General features: G+C 38.7%; 1 pseudogene across 1 annotated transcript; it reads left to right on the plus strand.

The window, feature by feature from the left end:
- Positions 1–455: 455 nt before the first annotated feature.
- LOC143620555 (uncharacterized) lies at positions 456–20317 on the plus strand (annotated as a pseudogene). Its single transcript, XR_013151356.1, has 13 exons — positions 456–1195; positions 1248–1399; positions 3913–4026; positions 4119–4162; positions 4234–4458; positions 17015–17168; positions 17250–17359; positions 17904–18088; positions 18713–18776; positions 18863–18994; positions 19155–19246; positions 19613–19727; positions 20000–20317. The product of XR_013151356.1 is annotated as an uncharacterized LOC143620555 (transcript).
- Positions 20318–24544: the final 4227 nt, after the last annotated feature.

Genomic DNA, 24544 nt, shown 5'->3' on the forward strand with positions numbered 1-24544 from the left:
GCAAAGCTACAATGACTGATAAGCCGAAGAAGATGAGGACCCGTAAGGGTGATGGAGTGGAGATTGGTCCATTTGTACCAATGTCATCTGTTCCTCAACAAGCACCGGCGGTTTCTACTGTTATTAGTACCCCTGATGTTACTTTCATGACTACGACATCATCTAATCTGATATTTGCATCTATACCTCAATCGATTATATCTCCGATGCAAACATCTCGTGCTTTTACTATAGCAACAAGTCCTACGCCAACGCCGACAACGATGCAACCTATGGATTTTTCATATATAGCGTTCAATCATCCTCAAGGCCCAATGAAACTACCTCCTCCAACATGGTTTACCATGCCTGTTCCTCAGCAAATGGTTATGTCGTTGAATTTGATTCATCGTTAAGAGAATTAAATGGTCGTTGATCGTCAATTCCAAGAACAAATGCGGTTGGATTAAAGGAAGATGGCTAACCACATTTCTTACTATCAATGTGAGAATCGTGAGCCACGAGCCATTGTTACTGCTCAGGGGGAGCAGATTAAGGAACAAGAAGATGGCATCCTTCAACTTACTTGCAAAGACGACATGCTAAAGAAGTTGAAAGGAAATGACGATGATAAAGACCCTGGTGCTAGAACACGTGGTGGTGAGCATAAACAAAAGATAGGTACTTTTGGTACTTGTGCTGGTCTCGGGATTAAGGGTGGTGATAAGCAGTTAGTGGTGTATTGTGACACTACTAGCGTGCAACCTATTGAGTCAGTAAAGGCCAATACGGTTCTATTTATGGATAATGAAATAGGTGTTGTTATGAGCATGGTTAACGCCGACGAGATCGAGGAAGGTGAGTTCATTGATCAATCATTAACCAGAGAACACATCGCGTTACTGCTCGGGTTAAATGATGAGGAGTTAGATAAGTTAGAGAATGAGAAGGATGTGGAGGTTATTGATGACGATGAGGTCAGGTTCGATACGAGTATCTCATCTCCGGATACGTCGTTTAACTATGACAAAGTCAAAGAGGAAGACGTGACAGCTGAGGATTATCATGATATATACACGCGTACTAATACGAATACAGGTATTCCATTCTTTAGTACTAAACATGTGCAAGCAGCTGAAGAACATTTGAGTAAGAAAAAGATGAAGGATAAAGTAAAGGAATATGGGTCGATTTCCGAAGAAACTAGGTTTTTATGGTATGTTTGGACACAATGATGCTAACTTCTCGAAACTCATTGATGTTTTAAGGTATTCGAATCAAGAGATTGATAGGCTGGTCAAAGTTCGTGCAACTACTCATCAAATGATGACATTCAAAGCTGTGAAAACCGTCAAAGGTGATATCGTCTCTTGGATCTACGACTCTGAGCTTAAGATATGCATCATCAAGACCGAACATGGTGTGTAATACTATCAACACATTGCAGATGTTCTTACTTTAACAAGATGAACCGTGCGTACATTGGCAAATGGGTCTTTCGTCAATCAGGGAAAAAGCGAGATGGTGGATTGGTTCTATCGTCAATTATTGTTTGAGGTACGTCACGGTTTCAAGTTCTCTAAACCATAGGTTCCTACACGTAAATATATCGACGAGATCGATCCACAGAACGGTTGGAGAAAGCTTTGTGTTAAAGGTAAAGTCGTCGCAGACTTTGAAGCGAGTTCCTGTAAAGACTTTTCCCTAAAGTCTTTACAAGACATTCAATCCGTGGTATTATGACAACCACACCGGTGAAGCCGTTATCGTACTTGGTACGGGATTGAAGATGGAGTTCATCGGGTTATCGACCCGATGTGGTTAGTTAACTTATCGGAATCGGACAATGATGCGTTATTCATTAACGAGATCCTATTTTCTTAGATGGAGGATTACGATCTTGCTATGCAATTTCAACTTGTGATGCGCGTTTGCCATGAGTTTGGAGCATAGTTGTGCTGACTGGAAGACTAAAATATTCAAGTAATCGAAGACAAAGAGCACGAGACGAGGGGGATTTTGTTAGTTCATGGTTGTGTCGTCTCGGTATATGTTTATCTTATGTAATTTATTATTATTAATGTAATGGATATTTTGGTAATTATGTTTACAATTCGTTATGTTTATTGGCCATTCGTTAAGGATTTTTAACGAACGTGCCCATCCGTTATGTATTAAGGCCATTCTTTATGAAATGTATAACGAATGAGCCCAATCGTTAATATATTAGTACCATTTGTTAAGGATTTTTAACGATTGAGGTAAAACGAATGAGTCATTTGTTATACTTTCAATTAGTATTAGGGATTGAAGATGAATGGTCCCCATTCGTTATGAGATGTATAATGAATGTATAATGAATGGGGGTCTTCTTCTATATATATATATTGTGTACCCTGATGCTTAAATTAACAAATGTGATTATGACTATTAACAAGCCATTACTTTGTCCAAATATCCTCACACACACACTTCACTTAAAGTAATTCACAATCCGTATAACGTATCGATCTATCACCTGTTATATATCAAGAACTAGATCTACAAGAATGAACTGAAATCATCACGTATTGGTTTCTCATATTTCATGGGAATAAGGCTCATGAACAACAGACCTCCAACAACCAATGTTTTTGTTGCTAAGATGATGTAGCATTCTTTGAGCCCATATGTTGTACTGTCCGTGTACAGGCATCAGTGGCTTCGAATGCGAACTAGTATTGTGAGGATCTTATATTAAAGACATGATCTTACTCTTACTTCTTTTTCAGAAAATATGTAGAAAACAAAATTTTAACTGGGTTTTTGAACAACTTAGTTAAATTCTATTTAGCAATAAATGCAAGTATGCAACAACAATTAGAAATACCAATCTGAGCTAGAAAATTTTTTTGATTTGATTGTTAAATCAAATTTAGAGATTTAGGCTCTGATACCATTTGTTGGGATCTTTGGATTGAACACTTAATCAATGAAGCAGTAAACAACTGTTATAATCCATTGAATGGATTAGAAACACTTTAACCGAATTAATATTTGAACCATGAACCAATTAGTATTATCAAAATTAGTGCATTGTAAATTAACTCAAACAAACAAGCCATTGAAGGTTTCATACGGGAGAACTTTGCATTAATCATAACCAAAAGATTACAATATATTGTTCCCCTTAACCTTAGCTTATCATATTCATCTTATTTCTTAGTATAAAAAAGCATTGTAATATGCATAGTGAAAAAAAGTGTTTTACAGAGGATACTCTCTTCTTTATTTTCTTACAAGTGTGAAACTACTGATGTACTAAAGATAAAAGGTGATCAATTATACTAAACAACTTATTACATGGAATCCTATGCTAAATACTGATTTTCTTATAACAACTGATGTGTGATTATCAGTAGTTTGTCTTTTAGTTCTTTCATTGTTCTTCAGTAGTTTGACATAGCAGTAGTAATCCTTTTATCGGATGTTTTTTTGTCAGCTGTTTAGGAGTAATAGTTGTTTTCCACCATAGTGGAGAACAGCTTATTAGATCATCGGTTGTTTGGTTTCTGGTCATCAGTCATTTGCTAGGTTTAACAACGATTTAAATCACGAGTTCGAAAGATTCTGATATAATTGGTTAGTGATTTGCATGCTTTGAATGAAAAGAACGAGATATGGACGTTATGGACGCGGAATATCATGAGTTTGAAAGATTTTGACAAAGCCAAAGTTTGCACGCTCCATGAGCAAATCAGGTGGCCACTGATCTTGTCTAGATTCATCATTATGTAGACAGAAAGGCAACATGAGCCTGTTAATGCCTACACCGTGCGTATGTTTTATCGCTAACCCTAACTCCCCTGGTATCTTCTTTCATCGCTTTCAATTGCAAAATTATTTACATGTTTTATCTTGCTTCAATTATCATCATCCAAAATGTCCTTTCAGGATTAATATGTTTGGAATCTGACGGCTTTGGGAACTCTCCAGCAAAACTAAACCACTCAAAATCAGTGGAAAACGCTTTTGAAAAGCCGCCTTCTACATCCTTAATATTAAATGGTAAGTGCAATTTTCTTTTTTATGTAATTTTACGAGTTACGGTTTTGCTTTCAGAAGTCATCAGTAAATACTAATACGAGAGATGTGTGCAGACACTTATTCTTTTCCACCTATCGTACAAGATGATTTTCCACAGGTACTCTCTACCTTTTGTATGCCTATATGAAATGTATTTAGCTTGTGGAGGGCTGATATGTTGTTATTCAGTTATCCGATCATTCTCAAGAGGATCATATTATGCATCTCACAAGTAGAAGCAATCCGGCTTTTGATCATTTTGAAAAAGAAGATGATATTTTGCCTCTACCAAGTCAAAATATTGGTATGAAAGATAAAACTACGGGCATTGCAAATAAGAAAAAAGGCGTTGGTGCAAGAACCACAAAGGAAGAAAAGGCTCGTTTGATGAATGAGAGGAAACAACAGAGAGAGGTATGCGTTTTAGCTGCGGCTGTTAAAAAAGCTCTTGGCTCACTCAACAAGCCTTCTTTGTAAACGAGCCAAGGTAGGCTTGGCTCGCGGCTCGCTCGTTAACGGGCTTGTTAGCTTGTGGATTGCTCGTTGGCTCACTCGTTTGGCTTGTTTAAACTTAAACCCTGGTTTGTATATATATATATATATATAGGGTTTGGATCAAATACAAATGAAATTAACTGTTGGTACATAGATGTCAGTAGTTCATAGTCTAGCGTTTGTAATCGAGTCTGTAATGTAATTGTGTTTAAGTTTATCTTTATGTATGTAAGCGAAGTTGTCAACAAGTTCGCTTAGGCGAACTTGTTGAACAAGCGAAGTTGTTGACAAGTTCGCCTAGGCGAACTTGTTCAACGAGCGAAGTTATTGACAACTTCGCCTGAGGCGAAGTTGTCGTGTATTTAAGTAACCTACGGGTTACTGTTTAAGGGTTCGGTTTTTGATAGTTTGTTTTAGAGTTCGTGATAGTTGTGATCATTTCACGTGTCAAGTGTCTGTAATAGACGTGGTTCGAGTTATAATATAACGTGGTTTCGTTTGTATCGTGTGTTCGTGTTTTACGTATTCTACGCTCGTATCTACCCACGCAGGGATTCCGCACCTGCGTAGATAGCGATATCCCGTGTACGATCCGTCCGGGAACCTACAATTGGTATCAGAGCTTAGGCTCGATTGTGAGGTTCGGGATTTCACGCGGGTGTAGAAAACGTCTCGTTTGACCTATTTGTGGGACGCGTTTTCGTTGGGACTGTGTTATACTCACCTTATACAGTCTTATTCAAGCCATAACACCGACCGGAAACTGCTAAATCGTTGAAAACAAATCTGAATATTTTCAGTGTTCTTCGGGCGAAGTTGTTGTTCTTCAGGCGAAGTTGCCGTCACTGGAAGTAGGGTTTCGGCGAAGATATAAGGTTATGCGAAGTTAACCACAACTTCGCCTACCTCATAAGTTCGCCTAAGCGAAGTTATCCTCAACTTCGCTTACCTCCTAAGTTCGCTTACCTTAAGCGAAGTTATTCTCAACTTCGCCAAGTCACGCGAATTTAAGGTTTTTCCAGCGAAGTTAACACTTAAGCGAAGTTATCCTTAACTTCGCCTATAGTACTGTTTGGAAGAATTTTTTGATTTTTCGGGTTTTTCGTATTTTCGAGAAGATGTCGCCGATTAACATCTCAGAGTTAGTCAAAATGGAAGTCGAAGCGGGGTCGGCTACTAAGGCCCCAAGGTTGATGAAAGGAACAGACTTCGTAGCGTGGAAAGATAGATTCATTCAGTATATTAAATACCAGGATGCAAAGATGTGGGTGTGCATCCAGGATGGATATATCCCACCGACAATGGAGTACGAAGGTCGTGATGTGGTTAAGAAGTACAGCAAGATTGAGGAAGAAGAGAAGAAAATGTATGAGGCCGAGAGCAAGGCCCATGCTGCAATTACTATGGCTCTTCCTCAAGAGGTTCTCCATACATTCCGGAAGTACACTTCTGTACGAGAGCTTTGGGATGCTCTTGAGAATAGATTCGAAGGGAACGTGGGTATTCATGCCTCGAAGATTAAGCTGTTAAAGACCCAGTTCTCTGTTTTCAAGTATTTGAAGAACGAATCGCTCGATGATATTATCACCCGATATTATCATCTAATGACAGAGCTGAACAACTATTCAATTGCTTACAGAGAGGAGGAAATAGTTGAGAAGCTTCTCGATGCTCTCCCACCGAAGTGGGAAATGTACACTGTTCTAATGAGGGAAGACAAAGACTTTCACAATTATGACTTGGAGACAGCAGTAAACAAGCTCAGAACCTTTGAGCTTAATATGGTTCGAAAAGAGACACCAACGGATCAGGTTCAAGACCCTGGTATGTATGGTGCCAAAGTTAACTCAGGCTCAAGTTCGAAGCCTGACTCTGCTGCTTACTACTCCAAAGGAGAGTCAGGTTCTGACTCTTCTCATGAAGGAAATGTGTCTGTAAACGTGAACGGTGATGTTTGCTTCGTTGCTGGAGGATCAAGTGCTTCGAAACCTCAAGCATCCACAAGTAGTTTCTCTCCCAGTGCTTTAAGCAATAACTATTCCAAGATGCCAATGAGTGTCAAATCTGCTGAAGAGCAGTTTGTAGTCTATGCATCTTTTATTGCTTCTTACGAGAACTACATACAAGGGAAGATTGTGGACCCTGCTGCTTTGGAAGAAGACTATGACCAGATCGATCCTGATGATCTGGAGGAGATGGATATGCAGTGGCAGATGGCGATGATAGTTAGAAGAGTGAAGCGTTTCATGAAGAAGACTGGCAGAAAGTTCGTAGGTGGAAAGCCAGGATTTGACAAGTCAAGGGTGAGGTGTTACAATTGCCAACAGAATGGACACTTTGCAAAAGAGTGCACTAATGCACGGGTAGAACGTAGTCAGGGGAGGACTACACAGCAAAGTGGAAATAACAATGGGAATAGAGCCATGATGTCTGATGCTGGTGAATACAGCTGGAATATGTTCTCTGGAGAACTCTTTGAGCAAGCTCACATGGCGAAGGTTGCAGCTGAAGAGTGTGTGAAAGCTGCTGAAAATGAAAAAGCCTTCATGGCTGATGATCAGAACACCGAGGTATGTACTAAACCTATCTGTACTAAGTGTGAGAACTTGTCTGAACAGCTTGCAACAATTACTGATCAGTATGTTAAATTGGATGCCGAATTTAAAACCTTGAAAGAAGATCATCATTTTACAAAGACAAGAGAAAATAATTATAGAATAAAAATTAAAGCGTGTGAAAAGGACGTTAAAAGTTTAAAAACAAAATTAGCTGAAAAAATTGATGTGATCGATCTAAGCTACGAGGTTTTAGAAGAGAAAACCAAGTTAATTGCTGTGAAAGAAAAGCAGATTGCTGATCACCAGGTAAAAGTGGTGGAACTAAATAGGAAACTGGAGCAATTCCGGAATTCCTCTGCTATTCTTGATCACCTCGTCAGTGATCAAGGTTCCTCACCTAAGAGGGGAGGAATTGGTTACCATGAGGTTCCACCACCATATAACCATAATTATACTTTCAATCCTAGTGTTCATGAATCTGTTAATTTTGTAGCTGATCAGACAGGTACTGCTAAGGAAACTGGTAAAGTACCGGAAGTTAGTAAAGGCGAAACAAGTTCGCCATTCTCAAAAATTAAAATTTCAAGTCCAGTCTCATCTGATTCGGATAAGTCATCCGAGTCGGGTAAGACAAAAGAGAAGGAAGTATTACCCACTAGTGGAGAAAATGTTAAATCAACTCAAAAGAGTACTCCACTCAACCCATATGTCCCACCTTATGTGAGACGTACGGGTGGTAATGTTGCCTCCACATCTAAAACATCTGCTGAAAAGAAAGCTGAATATAGATGTTGTTTTAGATGTAATCAAACAGGGCACCTTGTTGCTGATTGCCCTCTGAAGCAGCGTTTCAGAGAGGTGAGGCCCTCGAAAACTGAGACTAAGGTTTTTAGTAATCGTTTAAATGTTAAAAATGAAAACCATTCAAATTTGAGATATAATACCGGTTTTAGAAGAAACACATCTCGTTTTCACACTACTAATAACCAAACCAAATGCTATAATTCTTTTGATTCTCTTAATGTTCGTCGGTTTGGTTGGCCTCACTATCAGTCTCCAAGGAGGTATCCTGTTAGGACTCGTGAAAATTTTCCTAATGCTAACTATGGTCAGTCAAGGTGTGTGAGTTCTGATAAGAAGGTTAGTCGACCCAAGACCAAGAGGTCTTGGGTCCCCAAATTTTAATAATCTCTTTTGTTTGTGCAGGAACAGTTGAACAGGGCTTCCAATAATCTTTGGGTTGTGGACAGCGGCTGTTCCCGGCACATGACTGGTAACAAGAATTTGTTACAAGATTTAAAACCTGTTCAGGGAGCAAGAGTCAGTTTTGCCGGTGAGAGTGGTGGCAGAATAACAGGAAGGGGTAAAGTAACTAACGGGAAAATGACGTTAGAAAATGTGAATTTTGTTGAAGAACTTAAGCACAATCTGCTGAGTGTGTCGCAGATTTGTGATAAAGATTATACCGTACACTTCACGAAGACTGATGCGATTGTGTTAAAGGCTGGTTTTCAAATACCAGAGGAGTGGATAGTTATGAAAGCTCCACGTGATCGAAATACGTATATGATGGATCTAAGTTCAACTGAAATGTCAACGGAAGAATCGTGCCTTTTGACGAAAGCAAGCGAATCGGAATCTGAACTGTGGCACAGGAGAATGGGGCACATTCATCTTCGGAAGACGAACCATATTGTCAGACATGGGCTTGTGTTGGGTGTTCCCTTAAAAAGTTTCAATTTTGAAGACAAATGTCTTGCGTGCAAAAAGGGAAAGCAGCACAAGAAGTCCCATCTCACAAAGAAAGTAAACTCAATTGCTGATACACTAGAGCTGCTTCACATGGATCTCTTCGGTCCTGTGAATGTAAGAAGTCTAGGTGGTACAACTTATTGCTTGGTGATTACTGATGACTACTCACGATACTCGTGGGTATACTTCCTGAAATCAAAGGACGAAACGGCTCAACTGGTGAAGAATCTGATTACCAAAGTTGAGAACATTATGGATAAACGAGTGAAGTTCATCAGAAGTGACAATGGTTCTGAGTTTAAAAATTTTGAAATGGAGATCTTCTGTCTGTCAAGAGGGATTGAACACCAATTCAGCGCTCCGTATACTCCGCAACAGAATGGAGTGGCTGAAAGGAAGAATAGAACTTTAATTGAAGGAGCCAGAACAATGCTGGCTGATTCGAAGCTTCCAGTGGTGTTCTGGGCTGAAGCTGTTTCTACAGCTTGCTATGTCCTGAATAGAGTGTTAACGGTAAAAAGACTTAATAAAACATGCTACGAGCTGATGCATGGAAGAAAGCCCAATTTGTGTGGACTTGAAGCTTTCGGGTCCCCGTGTTCAATTTTAAAGGCACATTCAAAGTTTGGTGAAGCAGCCGATGAAGGAATCTTAGTCGGCTATGAAGTTGGGACTCCCAACAGGCGTGTCTTTAATACAACGAACGGCAAGGTTGAGGTGGTATGTAACACCGACATTACGAGTTACAGATCGCCAAGACCGAGCATCGGACCTCCTGGGATTTTCGACTATGATAGGCTCTTCAAGTCTTTTAACATACCTGATTTGGTTCGTACAGAAGAAGAAGAACGTGTTGCTACGAAGATGATTCTAGATGAGGAGGAAAATTTGGCACATAGACAGCTATTTGATGATTGTCAACCTTCCTCATCAAATTCTATCGGTTCCCCTGCTGTCTCTCCTGAAGAAGAGTTTATTAATCCTTTTCACTCTCAGCCAGAAACAACCATTGATGAGCTCTCTACTAATTTAGAAGATAATTTGCATGTCGGTGCTGTGCCGACCACGAGAATTCACAAAGATCACCCTCTGGAGAATGTTATAGGTGATGTGTCCTCCAGTGTACAAACCAGAAGTAGCTTGAATGAGCACACCTGTGTTTATACAAGCATTAAGGAAACGGGTATAATGAACGAATGTTTGTACTCATGCTTTATTAGCCAGATTGAACCGAAAAATTATCAAATGGCTCTTAAGGACAGCTCGTGGGTTGAGGCCATGCAAGAAGAGTTGGCTCAATTTAAGAAGATGGAAGTTTGGACTTTGGTTGAAAAACCAAGGAATGTGCATGCGATAGGCACAAAGTGGGTGTTTAAGTGCAAGAGAGATGAAAAGGGGATTATAATAAGAAACAAGGCGAGACTGGTCGTTAAAGGTTTCAATCAGCAAGAGGGGATAGATTATAATGAAGTGTTTGCTCCGGTGGCCAGGTTGGAAGCGATAAGATTGTTTTTGGCGTTTGCTGCTTTCAAGAAGATGAAAGTGTTTCAGTTGGACGTGAAGAGTGCGTTCCTCAATGGGAAAGTTGATGAGGTTGTGTATGTTGAGCAACCTCCTGGTTTTCCTGACCCAGACTTTCCTGATCATGTGTACAAGTTGAGCAAGGCGCTGTATGGATTACATCAGGCACCTCGTGCCTGGTATTCAACGTTATCGGACTACTTGCTAGAAAATGGTTTTGAAAGGGGTTTGATCGACAGTACTTTGTTTGTGAAGAGAGAAGGAAGTGACTTCCTGCTAGTTCAAGTCTACGTGGATGACATCATATTTGCTGCATCAAGAGTCTCCATGTGTCAGGATTTTGAGGCCGTTATGAAGAAAAGATTCGAGATGAGTGCTATGGGTGAACTAACGTTCTTTTTAGGATTGCAGGTTGATCAAAAGAATGATGGGATGTTCATTCATCAAACAAAATATGTTCATGATGTCCTCAAGCGCTTCAAGATGGAGGACTCTTCTCCATTTGACACTCCAATTTGCGTCAACCACAAGTTGGGAGCTGAAATAGACGGTGAAGCAGATGTGGACCCAACTCAGTATCGGGCTATAATAGGTTCTTGGATGTATTTAACTACTTCTAGGCCTGATATAATGTTTGCTGTTTGTCTTTGTGCTCGTTTTCAGGCAAACCCAAAGGAATCTCACATGAAGGGTGTGAAGAGGATTTTGAGGTATCTCAAAGGCAAGCCGAAGCTAGGGTTGTGGTACCCGAAGGGAGGAGACGTAGAACTGGTAGCATATACAGATTCTGATTATGGAGGATGCAATCAGAGTCGGAAGTCGACAACAGGAGGATGTCAGTTTCTCGGTGGAAGATTAGTTTCATGGCAGTGTAAGAAACAGACATCAGTCGCAATCTCTACGTGCGAAGCTGAATATATGGCAGCATCCAACTGCTGCTCTCAGGTTTTGAGGATTCAGCAACAATTGCGCGACTATGGTCTGAATTTCTTACTCACTCCTATTTTAATTGATAACACTGCTGCCATCTCAGTAATTAACAATCCCGTGAAGCATAGTAAAACTAAACATATTGACATTCGTCATCACTTCATACGGGATTGTGCTGAGAAGAAACTGATTAAGGTCGAAAAGGTCGATACGCTAGAAAATTTCGCTGATTTATTTACAAAAGCGTTTGATAAATCCAGATTTCAAAACCTAATTGAGCTGAACGGGATGATCAATCCCGAGTAACCATGTTTTTGTGTTTATTAAAAAAAAAAAAAAAATTTGGAGTTATTGTAACATATTAGTGATCACAAAATCAAGACTTCTCTATCTTAGAGTAAGAAGAAGAACGGGAACCAGAAGGAGAGTACATACAAGTTAATCAGACACTATGGGTCGAAGTCAATTCGGGGTGACTTGGGGAAAGCCAAATACGCTTTGAGGATAGATAGGAGGCATCAATATTTCTGAGTTGTTGCCCACTTAAATTTTAAGGATTAATTGAACCTAACTCGTATCACAGAAACGATGAAAACCACTTTAAGTTATACCTGCTTACAACCTGTCTCTATATGTCATAATACAGCTAAACACGGATCTATGTGACAGTCACGTAGTTAGTATGATTCCTGTTCGGATCTTTTCTAAAACGTAGCAGTCCCTATCGAGACTGAAATTTGATCCCTTATTCGTTAAAATTTTTATAAGTTTTTCTTAGTTTTATAGTTGTTTTGATTTTAACTGGTTACTTAGAATTAATCACGACGTTTAATTCTTAAAAGAAAATTTTAAAGAGTTAATTCAAATTGTTCAAATTTACAAGGGTTGGTTTTGAAAATATAGGCGAAGTAGTTGAATCAGGCGAACTTGTGGATAACTTCGCCTAGGAGAAGTTATCCGTAACTTCGCCTGACCAACTCTGACCCTATAAAAAGGTTTCAAACAGTAAATTTATTCATTATTTACAGCGAACTTGTAACAGACCAGAATATCCGGCGAACTTGTTCTTTCGAACGATATCGTGTTATTTTACTTCGATTTTCATTCCGATCAAAGGTCCGAGGTGTTATTTTATCATGTATTACTAGTTCGTTCACGCAAATCAAGGGTCGTTTCGACCCGGTTTTTAACCTCGAATCATCGGGTTTTTGAAACCGATTTTCAAACATCATGTTACGTGTTCATGGACAAAATTTACGTCCTCATAACCTTAATACCAAGTGTTATTCAGTTATTCATCGTCAATTTTTACCGAAACATCGGATTTTCGGATGATTGGAATCCTAACAGTCGCCGATTCAGTTCAGGCGAAGTTAGGGTTTAGGCGAAGTTATCCGCAACTTCGCCTGGGGCTTAATTTCGCCTGAGGCGAAGTTATCCGCAACTTCGCCTAGGGCAAAATTTCGCCTAACCCTTATCTTCGCCTGGGGCGATGTTGTGAAGAGGCGAAGTTACCACTAACTTCGCCCAGAACATTTTACTTAAAATTAATTAGACGAACTTAAAGATGAAGCGAAGTTGATCCCAACTTCGCCTCACCTTTAACTTCGCCTAAACAGGTTTGATCACAACTTCGCTCCTGGTAATCAAGCGAACTTGTGTACAACTTAATCGTTTATCTAACTTGGTTCGTTTAGTGCAGATATGGCTGCTGTTGGAGGTGCAGGTGATGACGGTGATGATCAAAGACAATTCTTTCCAGCCCATAACCAGTTCATAACACTTGACCCAGATGCAAAGGGCGTGGAGGATTATAGGGAGATAATTACTTTTCTCCTGCGCTCAAGGATTTATCATGCAATAACGACTACCCTGCCCATTTCGCTACCGAACATTGAAGACTTTTGGCAGACGGTAGAGTATGATTGCCGGGTTGAGCCCCCTGTTATGCGAGCCACCGTTAACGGTCAAGTCGTTCAGTTTTCTTCTGAACATATACGGGTGGCGTTGCAGTTTGGTGAAGAAACGAGGGATGACCCAACGGAGTTTGTTGCGCCATTCCGTGATGGGGCGTTCCTCAGGATGGGATATTCGGGTCTCTTAGGAGACACTCAACGGAGGAAGGGGTTCCTCTTAGATCAGTGGCGCTTCCTTATGCACGTCATGATCGTATGTATGTCAGGACGGAAGGCAGGCACTGATGGGATGGGTGCGACAATGCAGTCTGCTATGACTGCATTGACTTATAATAAAAGATATTCGTTTAGCCAGATGATCTTTTACGAGATCGACAGGCAACGAAGGGCTGTGGCGCGTGAGCGGTTTACAATGTATCCTCGATTCCTACAGATGATTTTCAATCATGTGGCTCCGACGCTGCCTCAACGACGCCCTATACGATACGTTGAAAGTGTGACAAAACGTATCTTTGCACAGTGTCGCACGTCCAGCGCACGAAGCAAGCCTGAGCTGCGTCCCAGGCATACTCCACTCTTTGGGTATCTTATAAACCCGGAGTATGTGCCTGCGGCAGGGGACGAGTTCAGAGACCCAAGACCACAACAGGCGGCAGCACACCAGGCTGTATCAGCTGCGCCTGCTGTATCTACTGCTGTATCTGCTGCTGTGCCAGCTTCTGAGATTGATCTTGACGCCATGTTCGGCGGGCAAGGGTTGTTTGATATGGACCGGTTTGATCCACATGAGAATATTCAAGTCTCGGGTCCACAAGCTGATTTTGATGATGTGATGGAAGAGGCCAGACGAATGATGGTGAGGCATGAGAGAACGGTGGGTAAGCAGAAGAGAATTGTTGACGACGACGATGAGGAAGATGATGAAGAAGAAGCTGTGCAGCTGGTGAGAAAGCGCTCACGAAGGGAAATGACAGGTATGGGTGTAGGAGCCGGAGAGACTTCAAGGTTTGCACGTTTTGCTCCACCTGCCTTGTCTGGTATGTCCCTTGTTCCTACCTCTGTGTAGGTATCGAGTACAAGCGCTACGGTTGTTCCCGTAGTGGCTACATCATCGGCTGACATTCCATCGGTCACGGCCGTCCAGACGTCGGCTCCAGCAATTGTGTCTCTACCACCTCCAACAGTGGTAGTAGCACGATTTGTTGAGTCTACGGTCACCACTACTGCAGGAGTATCGGGTACGGTACCACCTGCGGACACGCCCAGTTCAGACACGGAACGAATAGCTTCACTAGAGCGGATTGTAGCTGAGCAGTCAAAGACTATACAAAGCCTAGTGGAAGCAAATCAACTGCAGGCATCCCTCCTGGCTGAGCACGGGAAAATCATAGATGCCTTGAAAGCGTTCTTGGCATCTCAGGGGGAGATAAGCTGTAGAGGAGATGAGCTGAGGACCAAAAGAAGAGAAGACCGAGACGATGATCCCAATGCACCTTCCGGTGCAGGTGGTGAGTTGCCAAGAACTTCTATAGCTCTTGGGGCTTCCACAGCTGAGGGGGAGTCTACAGCTGGTGATGATGTAGTTGCGGTTGATGATGATGTTGAAGATGTTGATGATATGATTGATGCACTGAAAGAGATAGACGAGATGTTAGAGGATGATGAGTTGATGAATGAAGATGATGTTCTGCCAATCGATGAGATTGAAAAGATTGGTGCAGAAATTGTGGTAGAGAATGTGATAGAAGAAGGGGAGATTGTTGAAGAAAACGTTGAACACGAGATCCCTGAGGTTGAGAAAGCCAATGTGAGGGCTGAGATGGATGAGACTACTGAGTGGGAGGAGCAGCCTAGGTGGAAGGAAGGCTGTGCTCATTGGTTTATCAAGACCAAGAAGCCTGCTGTTCCAGCCATGTTCAAGAAGAGCTATAACATTAAAGGCTATGCTGAGGCGAAGAAGGGAATCATCTGTTGGATTTATGATGAACAGATCAAGTTATTTGTGGTAAAACGTTACGACGGCATTCAGTACTTCAAGAGGATGTTAAGATCCCTGAATACCTTACCGGAGTGTGAGGTGAAAGACTTAGCGAGACTGGGGCTGATAAACAGAAGTAATGATAATATAGCGAGGATGATTGGGAAAATTGTTTGGAAGGAGGCCATCAAAGATAAAAAGTTTGAACTTCTGAAGCCTCAGAAAGGGAAGTTAGTGGAAGATAAAGATAGAGGGATGAGGGCAGACGGCAAACCATGGATGGTTATGAAGTATAAACCAGTCCGTAATTTAAAAGAAGTGCCGATGAAGGTGATGCCCAAGAATGTCTTAAAAGATTTGAAATGGTGGTACGTGGACTGTGAGACTGCTGAAGCAGTCATGGAGGATGAAGATGAGCAAGAGATTATGAGGGTGTATGATCCTATGCACTTAGTCAATCTGTCTCAAGCTTACTTGCAGGTACTACATGCTAAGAAGATTTTCTACATTCCTGCTTGGAAAGAGGAAGCTAAGAAGTACCAGAAGCTGGTCTCTGTATGTATTAGACAGGGAGTGCATGCTTGAGGGGATGCAGAGAGAAGACGAGAGATTACAAGACACAAGCTATGAAGATCAAGATATGAAGCTACTGCCAAGGGGGAGTCTGTTGGTACATAGATGTCAGTAGTTCATAGTCTAGCGTTTGTAATCGAGTCTGTAATGTAATTGTGTTTAAGTTTATCTTTATGTATGTAAGCGAAGTTGTCAACAAGTTCGCTTAGGCGAACTTGTTGAACAAGCGAAGTTGTTGACAAGTTCGCCTAGGCGAACTTGTTCAACGAGCGAAGTTATTGACAACTTCGCCTGAGGCGAAGTTGTCGTGTATTTAAGTAACCTACGGGTTACTGTTTAAGGGTTCGGTTTTTGATAGTTTGTTTTAGAGTTCGTGATAGTAGTGATCATTTCACGTGTCAAGTGTCTGTAATAGACGTGGTTCGAGTTATAATATAACGTGGTTTCGTTTGTATCGTGTGTTCGTGTTTTACGTATTCTACGCTCGTATCTACCCACGCAGGGATTCCGCACCTGCGTAGATAGCGATATCCCGTGTACGATCCGTCCGGGAACCTACATTAACGTGCTAAACGTGAGAATCAAGTTGAGTAATTATATATACAAGTAGATTAATTATGTAATTACATAATAGAATAATTACTCTATGATGTAATTACATAATTACTCTACTTGTATATATAAGTACTCTACTTGATTCTCACGTTTACCACGTTAATTTCATTTGTACGTTAACCTTCTCCTATATATTTATATATGTGTGTGTGTGGTAATAATAATTATAAAAAAAATGAAAACCCCAAGTTTTAAATTGGCTCTACATCATTTCAAAAATTGGAAAAAAAATCAAAATAACAAAAGTAATACATATAGGATTATAAAATTCTGTAGTTTCTTAAATTTTGCATTATGTGTATGTTAAAAAATTATTTTTATTATTTTTTATTTTTGTTATTTATATATCAATATGTGTAAAAAATAAAAAAAAGTAAAAACATTAACTAGCCATGAGCTGGCTCAGGCCATTTACATGCCGAGCTTGAGCTCGACTTTTCAGTTTTCTAAAATATCTGAGGCTGAGCTGAGCTGACTTGTTAAACTTCAGGCTCAAGCCAAGCACGAGCTCAACCTGGCTTAGCTCGGCTTGCCTCGTTTACAGCCCTGGGTTTAGTCATGAAAAGTAGACATCAATTGAGATTTAATTTGCTATGAATGTCTCAATTTATATATACATATACAAATTGAAGCAAGAAAAGTTGGAGAAAATAGCTCTAAAGGCACAAGCTGCAGAGATGAAAAAAACACAAAAAGAAATTGAAAGATGGGAAAAAGGAAAATTTGCTCAACAATCCATTGTAGCAAAAATCGACACTAAAGTAGTAGAACAAGGATCAATAGGAGGTAAGATTCATTATTGACATATTCTTTATATAATACTATTTAATTTCTGGTGTGTAATCATGTTCTTGTCCCTTAGTTTAGGACAACTGCTTACAAGGTTGGCTGAAAAAGGTATTCAATTTCAAATCACTTCAAATCCTGTTGAAAGATCAATTATTTGGACCATGTCTGTTCCAGAAAACATAACACAGGTAAAAACAATTTAAGTTTAAGCCTGTTAATGAACCAAGCATTCAGTGAACAGTTCGTTTGGCAGATTGTTTGTTTTATAATAAACGAGCGCACATGAACAAAAGATAATGTTCATTTAGTTAAACGAACGAACATGAACACATGCCTCATTTGTGAAGGTTCGTTCTTTAATTTCATTTATGTTTGTTCGTTTACATTTGTTTATGTTCCTTCGTTTATGTTTTTTAATACATTTATTTACAGTTTTTGGCGTGTTACAGCTTAGTCTAATTTGAACAATTTTTTAGTTTCAGCACATTGTTCTTCATATTACTTTTGACTAGTTTAGCTTGGTTATGTTCGCTTGTTTATTTTCGTAAACCGTTAATTTATACTGTTAACAAACGAACAAAATTGAACACGAAGATGTTCATTTTTTAACGAACCAACACGAACATCAAAACCTTATTCGTCTAATGAATTTCTTTATTATGTTGTTATGACCTTGGTTTTAAAAACTACTTAACAATATTAACAACTTAAGTGCATTTAATCATGTTGCAGGGGCTGACTCGTGGGACCCACATCCCTTACGTGTTACTTGTTTTTGAGGCAGAGGAGTTTTGCCAGCTGGCAGCTGATGATAATGGGTGTCGCTTTATGGATCACATCTCTCGTGTTCAATCCATATATCCGTCTCATACACTTTGCTATCTCACCAATCGGCTTCTTGCTTACATCAATAAGAGGTTAAATTTTATAATATGCCTCAAATAAAATGTGATTTTAAACCTATGTTATTACATTGATTAGCTACTATTATATATACAATATACCCAATCCAAACTTAAAATATCATGTATGCTATATAAAACTAGTTAAAATATCAGATTTGCTCATTTTCAAGAAATGACCATTTTACCCTTGTTTTCCTAAAAATATAAGATTTCATATGCTCATTTTTAACCTTATCTTTACCCATTAACATATATATATATATATATATATATATATATATATATTTTAAAATATGAGATTTACCAATTTCATAAAATCTAGCACAATTTTAATTTTCTCATAAACTATTTTATTACCGAGTTTGTAGAAAAATAGTCGTCAGTTATATAGATTAGTCAACTACAAAGCTCATATCATTTTGTAAAATATTTACAACACCTTTCTTTTCTGTATATAATCATAACTAGGGAGAATTTGATAGGTTAAGAAATTATAGGGGTAAAAGGCTCATAAACTAAAATTCCATTTTAATTGGGTATATAATTATATATAATATTTCAAGTTTAGATTGGGTATATATGATCATCACATATTGGTAGGGATATTTGAATTTCTCCCCTTTTCATTTTGATAAGAGAACAAGAGCATTACAAAAACCCTGTGAATCATAGTGGATGGAGTCGTCCACCTGTCGAAAAGGTTATATTTTTTACCCTGACGTTCATTATTCTTTAATTAGCATATGCACGTTATAAGTTAAAAGTAACCTTTTTTACATTTTACAGCTTCTGGCAAAACTTACTACACATTTTGTTGGAGTACATTCAAGATTATGTATGGATGAAGCTGAATTGGCAGAACATGTTGTTGGTCTTACTTGCAGCCTCGCCTCATGCCAGTTTAGGTAACCCTTTTTTGTATTAAGAAAACTGATTATTGAGATAAATGTTGAATCATATAGCTAATGGCGTGTGTTGTTTGCTGGTTTTATATCTATTTTGTGTACCATCTATGCTCTTTCAGTAGTTTAATTATTCTCATTACATCAAATGGTTTGATTTTCTTATAACCTTGGAGTAATAATCAAAAACTCGGCTATCTGTCAATGCTAATGGTACTCTTATTTCCAAAGATGCTACTGACCGAGCTCTAATAAAAAAGAGCTCTTGGTAAGAACCTGGTTGTATTATTTTCTAAGATTTACCTTTTTCCTTCTTGAACATCACAGCTATTAGAATTCATTTGTTTTTGCACAACCAAAAAGCTCAGCTTTTACTGCATAATTAGTTTTGTTTTAGTGTGTGTCAAACGGTCGGGTTGTGCTGACCCACAAACACTTTATTATTCTTCTTTTAAGAAATTTTATAATACTTAATAATTTAAATGACAATTGTATTATTATGATGATCAGTTTCTTTTTTTAGTTAAAGCATTTAGCTTAAACCATTATACCTGTTAAGAGATCAACCCATTTGTGTATAAAGGGGTCAAATTGCGACCTCTATGAAATGAATGTGAGTTTTGTTTTGTTTTAGGTTAAAAGCATTAGTAGCCATCCCAAAGGTACAAACTCGATTTGCTGTAGCAATATGGAAGAAGTATCCAACCATGAAGTCTCTCTTGAGTGCGTACATGGATCCAACCAAATCCGTAAGTATTAAAAATTGCGACCTCTATGAAATGAATGTGAGTTTTGTTTTGTTTTAGGTTAAAAGCATTAGTAGCCATCCCAAAGTTACAAACTCGATTTGCTGTAGCAATATGGAAGAAGTATCCAACCATGAAGTCTCTCTTGAGTGCGTACATGGATCCAACCAAATCCGTAAGTATTAAGTTTCTTCTTCGTGTTTCAAGTCTAAGCTTATTGATAATTTAATAAAAAGGGACATATATTATGGGGAATAAAAATGATCGTTTTGCAGGAACATGAGAAAGAATTCTTACTTGCGAATTTAATAACCGAAGGGTTGGTCGGAGATAACAGAAGATTAGGAGAGGTTTGCTCTAAGAGAGTGTACAGAATACTAATGGCACAAAGTGGAAGCACCAAAACTGATGATGTTGAAAATGGAGCTGATTTCTTCATCCAGCAATCATCATGAAATGAAATGAAATGTTATGTTGTACACTTGTACTTATGTTTGACTTTGTGATGTTGCTGGTTCAACGTATCGTTGTTTGGCAATGATGTTGGTTTTGGTTTACTTAGGTTGATGTTGACATTCCGGGTTGTAGGTAGAGATCTTAACACCCTTGGGGTTTTGGTTCTTTAAGTTGGCACACTTTTCCGAAGAAAAAGGTGATAATGAGTAACCTATTGGAAAATCATGTTCTTCGTTAATCATGTATCCCATTGTGTAGGTTAGTTGAGTTTAAGGTTAATTTCCAAGCTAAATGTTAAAACCCCCTTACAAGTTACAACAACCATACCTAGTAAAAATCTCACCAATACAGAGCTACTTGTAGGGTCTGGGGAGGATGTGAAGTAAGCAAACCATACTTCTTTAAAAGGATAAAAAGATTACTTCTAGTAAGACACCCCCCCCCCCCCCCCCCCCGCGGCTCTAATCAAGACTTGCATAGAAAAGCATAGCATACAAATATATAGTGCTCGTGTGTTAGTAGTGATTGTTTTAAAAAAGCACATGATTGAAAGACTATCACAAACCCAAGATGCCGTGTGTGTGGGTGTAGAATAATAAGCAAATTCTAGAAAGAAAAAACTTGCCTAAAGTTCATATGTCTTCGCGAGCTCCTATCCTGAACCATTTCCTCAGAGATGTGTAATTGTACTAAATCTTGCCTAATACTATCATCATAAGTGAATTTAGGTGTAATATACGACTTTTGAAATCATAAAATATTAAATATGGTCGGATAAAATGAACTAATAATAATAATAAAAGACTGATCAATTAACAATTTCATCTAGCTGATTTATAATAATAATAATAATAATAATAATAGTAATAATATTGAGTTAAATAAAATTTTTTTACAAGGTGTACATTATCATAAGGATTATTGGATTATAATAATCCCAACTTTTACCTATTGGCCGGCGCTGAGCCCAACTTTAAATGTAATTTCTGGCAATCCCAACTTTCAATATATTTACCTACAACAATTCGCCGTTAAAAGAACTTTAACACTGTTAGTGTTTGCTGAGCTGGACGGATGACGTGTAATGTGGACCCGCTGATGTGTAAATATATTATATTTATCATTTTATTTAACATCTAGAAACACGCAACCTTTTTTAACACCTCAACATAAACACTTTGACGATCGATCACTGAACCCTAATTTATATCCCTCTCAAGCTTCAATTAGAAACCCTAAAACTTAAAGCCATTTATTGAACCATTTGAATCAATGAATCGACTAAAGAAATGAACTCATCTTCTACATCATCGTTTTCTACATTTAAAGGCAATAGAAACCCTAAAATCTTCAAAGTAGATTTGGGTGGAAATGTCTATTGCAATCACGATATTTGAAGATATGAAGATGCAAAATTTGAAGTTGGAAAAGATGATATTGCATGAAGAGAACAAGAAATTGAGAGAGTATTTACTAAAAACAAAGTCCAACGGGATCAATCAATATGTTTTAGGTTTAGTAATTGTTGTTTTGGTAATAGGGTGGTTATTTTTGTGAGAGCTATGGTTAATTTTTTTTTTGTTATTAATGTATGGTTGTTCAAATTGATGTACTAAAACTATGGTTATTAATTAAATTTCCGTTGAATATTTTGTTGCTTGAATTGTTGCAAAGAACTTAGATTAATACAAAATTTAATGATGTTGCAAAGAATTTTATCACTTATTCTAAAGTTTTAACATCTAAGAATCTAACTTCTGAACATCATATTCAAATGACTTTTTAAGCCATGGGTGCTGCACTGATTACCTGGTCCATTTGTGTAGATAGAAACTCATTCCCTTATCATTTGTGTAGATTAAAAAAATTCCCTTGAATACATGTATTCTTTTATTTGAGATTTTGACATAATCATGAATATCGTGTGCAGTCCTTATAGTGTAACATCCTGTTTTCGATTATAAGAATTAATAAAATAAATTTCGTTTATCTTATATATTGTGTCGTTTATCAGTTTAGATAATAACTGTACACGGTTGGGCTTGGACTTTAGAAGATGGAATGGGCCTTAGGTCCATGGGCTTAAGGAAGTATAAATACCCCTTAAACCCTAAACCTTTCCATTTTTATCCATTCTCTACACCCTAGCCTACACTATCAAAAACACACACAAGACCATCCTTTAACCCGAGCCTAGATCCGAAGTTGAAAACCCAAGATTGTTGGTGCTAGATCGTCATGAAGAACCAAAACAACATCAAGGCTTAACCGTGTTCGTATTTCGACTCCTTTAAGGTACGTTTATGATTAGAAATTGTTCGTTTAGGTTCGGAATGGTTTGGGAAATCACAGATTTGTTCTTGAATGTTGAAAACGAATCAAACACAACAAGTAATACTGGAATCCATGAACGTTTGATATGTTAATCGATAACTTAAATAAGCCCGTAACCTATATGCCTAAATCGCACATCTTAAACACGGGTATTTGGACGAACTAAGGGTTAGGGTTTGTAGGCGAGGTGATTACGAGTTCAGGGATACCAAACTCGTGTTTTTCCGTTGAGATTTGAGGTGCTAATTGCATATCCGGATAAGTTTGACTGTGGATGTTCTTATCAATTTTGACCTTGACCTCTTTAGTCAAGGTTTGGATAAGAACAGACTAACCCCTGTTGATTTGTTAAGCAGCCATGACGAATGGGACACATTTGCGTGCTTGGATAACGAATGAACCCTTAAGTCGTTACCTATCCCTTCGCTAAATAGGATAACGAATCAGGTCGTTCATTACATGCCAATTCGTTATGATGAGATGACGAATCAGGAGGATTCGCTACTCGTCAATTCGTTGCGATATTATAACGAATCAGCTGATGAAAAATAACGAACTAAGACAACGAATGAATCTAACGAACCAGCTAATCAGACCAGGAATGATAACGAATTAGAGAACGAATTGAGCTCGACCCCAGCCAGGGGCTCTGCCCCTTGGACCCTGCTAGGGGCTGCCGCCCCTAGACCCCGCTGCCAGGGGCGCTGCCCCAGGACCCCTGTTCGTCGAGGGTTATAATTAGACTAGAAACGCGAGATGAGTAGTGATAGTAATTGATGCATGTAATTATTATACAGTTAGCCGTGCCTAACTGAAGAAAGGAATAACAATTAACGGTGAACGTAACCGACTTCAGGTGAGTTTCTAGCCCCCATTCCTTGTTATGTTTTCGGGACTGTGTGCATACTCGATGTGATTAGTTAATACACTTATCCTAAGTGATAAGTGTATGCCATATATGTATTATGTGAAATGTATGAATGGTTTCCTGTCGATACATGAACGATCTTCGGAATTGTATGTATTGCCAGGAAATGGTTGATGTTATATGTATGTTGTAAGGTGAAGAATGAATGATGTATGTATGTGCGAAACTTACGATTATGTATATAGAAAGTATGTTAAAAAGGTATGGAAGAAAGGGTACCGGACCCTAATAATATCCGAGGATGAAGGGTACCGGACCCTAATAATATCCGAGGAGGGAGGGAACCGGACCCTAATAATATCCGAGGATGGAGGGCACCGGACCCTAATAATATCCGAGGATGGAGGGTACCGGACCCTAATAATATCCGAGGTATGTAGGGCGAATGCTCTTTATAACATAAGGTTAGATATGTATGTGTATGAAAGATTGATGGACAGGTTAAGTATGTAATGCGTACTTACGGGCACGTGAATGTGTATGTAAAGTAAGTTATATGATTAACTAGAACTCACTCAGCGTAGCTGACTTTTAGTATGCACGCAGGCAAATAGGTTGAGGCAGCTCGCTTGATAAGGACACATGGCAGAAGAATAAGAGTCTGGCATCTGAAGACTTAAAGACGTTTTAGTATTTATAATTGAATAGGAAGACAATATGTTTTATTATGACAAAGTTATGGATTTATATGTAATGTTTATTGAATGTTTTAATGTTCTGCGAATGTTTTAATTAACTCTGATATTTAGAACTGCGTTTATGAGTAAATCCAACACCAAAGTAGGGCTACCGGTAACGGGGCCTTACATATAGTGACTAAAAAACACAGATGACCAGGCCTGTTTAATCAATAACTAGGTTTCAGACCCGGCATGTTCCGTCGAGCTGACGATGTAGTGAATAACAAAGTAAATTCGTCACCGACATGAATTCGGTTGGTATCGATTTACAGCACTAAAACTAAACAAAAAAAAAGTTAGCAACAAAAAACTCAACACCAAACCTGTGAAAAACAAAAAAAAACCATGCTCGTTGCAGCTGCGTAACGACGTGAATTCGGTCGGTAATGATTGTGATGACATTAAAAACGGAAAAAAGTGCG

Source organism: Bidens hawaiensis, unplaced genomic scaffold, assembly GCF_021521415.1.
Source record: "Bidens hawaiensis isolate Kalapana, Puna unplaced genomic scaffold, B.hawaiensis_p1.1 tig00002602_1, whole genome shotgun sequence".
Taxonomy (NCBI): domain Eukaryota; kingdom Viridiplantae; phylum Streptophyta; class Magnoliopsida; order Asterales; family Asteraceae; genus Bidens; species Bidens hawaiensis.